Source organism: Lithobates pipiens, unplaced genomic scaffold (assembly GCF_037356315.1).
Source record: "Lithobates pipiens isolate NorthernLeopardFrog02 unplaced genomic scaffold, aLitPip1_a1.2 Scaffold_22, whole genome shotgun sequence".
Lineage (NCBI taxonomy): Eukaryota > Metazoa > Chordata > Amphibia > Anura > Ranidae > Lithobates > Lithobates pipiens.
The window spans coordinates 141,983,742-141,989,908 of record NW_027507784.1 but is presented as its reverse complement, the minus strand read 5'-3'; positions in this window follow the sequence as shown (position 1 = coordinate 141,989,908).

Below are 6,167 nucleotides of genomic sequence, written 5' to 3'. Positions count from 1 at the left end.
TCTTTTAATTGGGTGTCCAGAATAGGCTGGTTATTAGTGGGGAATGCGGCTATAGGCGAAGCTATAGGAGTTATGACTGTGTTATCTTGACTAATATGAGGTATTTTATAGCTTACCTCCTGGCCTGTGAAATCCAGTTTGATATGAGTTTTAGCCGGGCTGCGACATGTAGGGCTGAGGCAATCTTCCTCATGAGGAGATTCCAGATGTGTTTTGTGAGTTGATTCTTCTAGAGCAGCATCAGGCATGTCAGTGTAGTGCGCTCTCCCTGAGGAGGCCGTTGCTGGTACAGCAGCTGTGAGAGGGTCTGCACCATCTTTTTTTCTCCCTCCCGCTGACTGAGAGGAGAATGTCGTTAGTTTTTTCATTTTCCGTTCGTCTTTCCGCTTTTTCGACATCACCTTCGGATTCAGGAACTCTTCCGTCATCTGTTCGTATCTTTTTTACCAATATTCGTTGTGAATTGTCGCTAATATGCCCGTTCGTGTCACGGAGCTCTCTCACAGAGCTTCCATTCGGCTTGTGCGCTGGCCACGCCCCCTCGTAAGACCTATTCTAGATCTCAAAATTCAGAAATTTGTTGTGTTCCCCCCCCCCATTACTGGGAGTCCTCAGTTTTGTAGCCAAGCAATACAAGTGTATACCAAGAAGGGAGGGACCTCTGTGTTCCCTGATGTACATCAAAGAAAAGGATTGTACAGGTAAGCTGTTTTAAAAATCATATTTTTTTTGTACATACCCTAGAGAATAAAATGGTGGTTGTTGCAATATTTTATGTCGCATTGTATTTGCCCAGTGGTCTTTCAAATGCAATTTGCTTGGAAAAAATTACTTTAATGAATTAAAAAAAAAATAACCAGTAAAGTTAGCTTTTTGCATATAATGTGAAAAATGTTATGTCGCAAGAATCATAATCGTTTTACTCTAAGCAAAAAATCGTGATTCTCATTTTGGCCAGAATCGTGTAGCTTAAATATGCGTCTGTACGTGATCACAGAGAGATTGGTTTGCTTTCGATTTTTTTATTTTTTTTGTTTACACTGTCCCTTTCAATTTGAACATCCCTTATAATAGAAATAGAGGACAGGTCCTCTTTGTGGAGATATCTGGCTTCAAAAAGACCCTAAAACTCTCCTTTACCTTCAGAAGCAAAAGTTTTGATCATTTGCTTTAAAAAAATAAAAAAAATTCTTCCCTGGAAGTGACAATATGACATCGGATCAGTCCCCCAAGGCCATAAAGGCGATCAAGTCTTTTATCGCCTCTGACCAGCTGGCAGCACCGTCCGATTGTTTCTCGGGCTAGCCAGTAGAAACTTTAAGCCCAAGAAACGCCCTTTCTTGCTGCTTCTGAAAGCGTTCCAGTGGCTCATGAGCCACTTGGAAAGCTTTCAAGAGCTGTGGCTTAGAAATATACACCATCGGGGTTATAGCTAATATCTTCAGCTATAATTTTAATAAACCACTTGCAAACCACAACATGTACATTCGTATTGCGGTTGGCAAGTAAACCTTCCCTTCCTTTTTGACAATGAGTAGGGGATCCTTTCCCCGCACCAGCCCACATGGCCAGGTCATTCATTCTGTTTCATTTGAATACCTACAATGGCTGATGGCTTGTAGTTCTCAAACTGGTGCTGGTGAGCGCCCTTGTAGTTCATTTATCTTCCTGGTGTCAAGTGCCTGCCTGTATTGGGCATTATGCTATCCTGAGTCTCTGCAGGAGCCTAGTATTTTAATTGCATCTGCTGATCATGGGTGCAATGTTCTGCAGGCTCCTTGAAAAAAAAATGCACTTTTTTTACATGCATTTTTTCTTTCAATAGGTGAACCTATCCTTTTTAACCACTACAATCCAGGGCACTTTCACCCCCTTCCTTCCCAGACCAATTTTCAGCTTTCATCGCTCTCGTACTTTCAATGACAATTGCGCGGTCATGCTACACTGTACCCAAATGGCATTTTTATCATTTTGTTCGCACAAATAGAGCTTTATTTTGGTGGTATTTATTCACGACTCTGTTTTTTATTTTTTGCGATATAAGCGCAAAAAAAGCGGAAATTTGGGAAAAAAACAATATTTTCTTTTTTTCTATTTTAAAAGAAATCCAATAAAATCAAATTTTGTCATAAATTGAAGCCAAAATGTATTCCGCTACATGTTTTTGGTAAAACAAATTCCGTTAAGTGTATTATAATTGGTTTGTGTGATCACGGACATATGTACGCAAATGATCATGTACATATGTGTGCAGGTGATCACGTACATATGTATGCAGATAATCATTGGAACATGTGATTTTAGTGGGACATATGTGGGGGGACATGTCTTTTTATTATTTGGGGACATGTGTGTTTTGGGGACATGTGTGGTAACGTGTATTGTGGTGACATGTTTGTTTACACTGTAGTAAAAACAGCTCATACTCACTGATCACCAGCCGGCTGCAGCGATCTGCTCTCCTCTCCTCAGCGACGACTTCCGTGTGTGGAGAGCCGATTGCCTAGCAACCGGCTGTTTGTTTACATCACATAACGGCTGTGATTAGACACGGCCGTCATGTGATCAGGAGGGCCAATCACAGAGCCCTCCTGCCGATCCGAGATGCGCTGTGTCCGGGTGACACGAGCGCATCGGGATCGCGCCACTGTGTGGGCACGATCCCCCTCCTTCTGATGGACATTCCTGAACGTCCAGTCAGAAGGAGGTGGCTCCCACCCAGCCGTTTATATACATTGGCCGGGTGGGAAGTGGTTAATGTTTGCTAATGTATTATATTAATTTCGTGATTCATAATTTTCAATATTGTAATATGGTATGAATGTCCTCTTTGTCCTAATGCATGCTGTAATCTTTTCCTGCTCCTTTTTTGGCCTATATGCATATTTTCCTTCATTAACCTTCCCAGCATGCTATCCTGCCCATACCCACCTAGCCTAGTAACTTACCAATGTTTATCGTCAGCTAAATTTTTGGACTTACCCTAAACACCCCTTAAAATGTGACCAAATGTTATTGTTGTCCTCAAATTCATGCAGAGTGCAATGAGCCAGTATTTGGTGGCCCAAACTCATTTGGAGCCCCCCCCCCCATGCAAAGTCACCAGCTATAAATACTCTATCTGCTAACTTTGCAAAACCCATACACGCTATCCCTCTTTTGTGGTCATATTTCTTGATGAATTCACCAAAACATGTAGTGCAAGGGCCTGCCTGATTACCTTAAGTTGTAACATAGAAATGTTTTGCCTCCTATTATCTTGATAGATACCGTATTTATCGGCGTATAACACGCACTTTTTTCCCCTTAAAATCAGGGGAAAATTTCCTTGCGATTTTTGGGCTCTGGGCGGCTTTCAGCCGCCTTCGGCCCTTCTCGCGGCTTTCGGCCGCCTTCGGCCCTTCTCGTTGGCCGAAAACCGCCGAGAAGGGCCGAGAGCAGCCGAAAACCACGAGAAGGGCCGAGAGCGGCAGAAAGCCTCCAAGTACGGCCGATGCGGCCGAAAGCCTCCGAGTACGGCCAAGGCGGCCGAAAGCCGCCGAGAACTTCCAGGCGGCGCCGAGATACAAAGGACATCTCGATGGCACCATTTTTAAAAACAAAAGCTGAGGGGACGACGATGCACAAGGCTGCAATGACGGACAGGCTGCAATGACAAGGGTGCAATGATGGACAGGCTGCATGACAAGGCTGCAAATGACACTGATAAGGCTGCATTGATGGGCATTTAAAAGTTTTTTTTTCCTTAAATTTCCCTCCTAAAAGTTTTTTTCCTTAAAATTCCCTCCTAAACTTGGGGTGCGTGTTATATGCCGATAAATACGGTAATTTAATTTATGAATGACAAAATGTGCTTCAAGTTGGACAGTGTGTATCCATATTTTTAGATTATGACACTTCTTACCTGCCCACTGGGCTGGCAATAGTTTATGTAAGGAGGGACTGGCCAAAGTCTCACACATTATGCAAACAGCTCTCATGGAAGTGGAGAGGATTACCTGTCTAAAACATCTACCATTACCTCCCCCACCATAACATTTTTAGAATGGGCCACCAGAGGGAGTGAGGAATCAGATAGGTTGACCTTACACTTTTGTCACTAAATACCCCTTTAAAGCGGAGGTTCACACAAAAATGGAAACTCCACTTTTTGGAACCCTCCCCCCCACCGGTGTCACATTTGGCACCTTTCAGGGGGGTGCAGATACCTGTATAATACAGGTATTTGCACCCACTTCCGGTAATAGACTCCCGCGGGAGTCACTCCCCTCCCGTCCCGTCCCCCCGCTGTCTCCTGGGAAACCCACAGGTCCCAGGAGATAGCGGGGACCAGTTAGAATGTGCACAACAACTCACGCATGTGCAGTAGGGAACTGGGAAGTGAAGCTGTACTTCCTGAATCCCTCACCGAGGATGGCGGTGGCAGCTGCCAAGAGTTGAGCGATTGATCAGCTTCGGCTGCAGACAACGCTGGACCCTGGGACAGCTAAGTGTCCATTTATTAAAAGTCAGCAGCTGCAGTATTTGTAGCTGCTGGCTTTTAATATTTTTTTAGGTGGGCCCCTTCTTTAAGTTTTATACTTATGTTGGCCAAGAATGTTTGTGTCAAATCTGCTTGGAATGTTATGTTCAGAAGTAGTAATTTATTTTTCCCTTTTTTACTCCATAGTTTCCTTCCAACCCACAGCAATGGCAGGACGTTGCAGCCCAGTTCCAGCATCAGTGTGATTTTCCCAACGGTGGCAGTGCTATTGATGGAAAACTTGTCCAGATTATCCCACCACCCAACTCGGGCTCATATTATTTCAACTACAAGGGCTTTTGCAGCATTTGTCCTGCTAGCTGTAGTTTCTGCCACATATGAGTTCTTGTTTCTGGATGTTGGGAAGAACACCCGCAACTCTGATGGAGGAGTCATTATGCAGATAGAGTTCTACAAGCGGCTCCAGAATGGCACCTTAAACTTGCCGCTTGCTGAGGAGAATGTTCTTAATTTTGTTTTTGTTGCAGATGAGGCTTTTGCTCTGGGGGAACATCTTATGAAGCCGTATCCTATGAGGAACCTCACCCCAGAGCAGATAATCTATAATTACAGTCTCTCTTGTGCCAGAAGGGTGGTTGAAAATGCTTTTGGTATGCTCTACAGTCGTTTCAGGCTGTTTTTGACACCAAAATAAACCATGCAATATTGTGCTGCTGCATCCTCCATCATTTTTTACGGAGGAATGCTAGCAGCTACCTTGCCTCTGTGCCAACTGATGCGGACCCTGCAGTGTCAGGCCCAGCTGAAGAGGCTGCAGCTTGTCCGTCTGTGGGCGTGATGACAGCTCTAGAAATTGGCCATGCTGGATTGCCCTCTCAAGAGGTCAGAGATATCTGACAAAAATACCTGGAATATTTTGTGGGTAGAGGAGTAGTGGCTTGGCAGCGATTTGGAGCTGATTATGCATAATCGAATTTTGAGATCATAAACTCATATTTCATTTGAACTACTGTTGTCTGTGTTTCTTATCTAATATGTCCACAAATGGGCTTTATTTTGGCCACTTTCTCCAATAGTGCAAATGTACCTTATTTGCTACATGAGGTGACGATCTCTTCTTAAGCTAACGATTATGGTGTGCTATGGGTCTGCTACACACACACACACACAATGTTTTTGTTCTTAATGGATCTTATGCATGAAGTTCAAAAACTATGCCTTTTCAACTCCTTTTATTTTTTGTTAGGCCCAAAAATTTGCAGAGTTGCCCACATTTAAGAGCACATTGTCACTGTAACCATAACTTAACTAGTACACTGGTATTGAACATTGAAATAAGCCACTCATTGTTTAGTAAGAAACATTTTACTCAAAGCACATTCACATGTGTGTTTTAAGGTTTTAAAACAAACCAACATCTTGTGTATAACATGTATGTTAACAGGCATGTTAGAAAACATCAGATACACATCCCCAACTCAGGAACTTCCAAAGTTCAACTTTGGTAAAGTGAAGGCCAAATGAGACATTACTATCCCAAGACTGTGTGAATGTTGCCTTCCTCGGATAGGGTGATCTCACCCCTCTAAAAGCCAAAATTTGAAGCCACGTACATTTAGAGACATGACTATTAAATTTCCCTTATGATCAATCCCCTGCCGAAAATGTGTGTAGTTCCAAACAT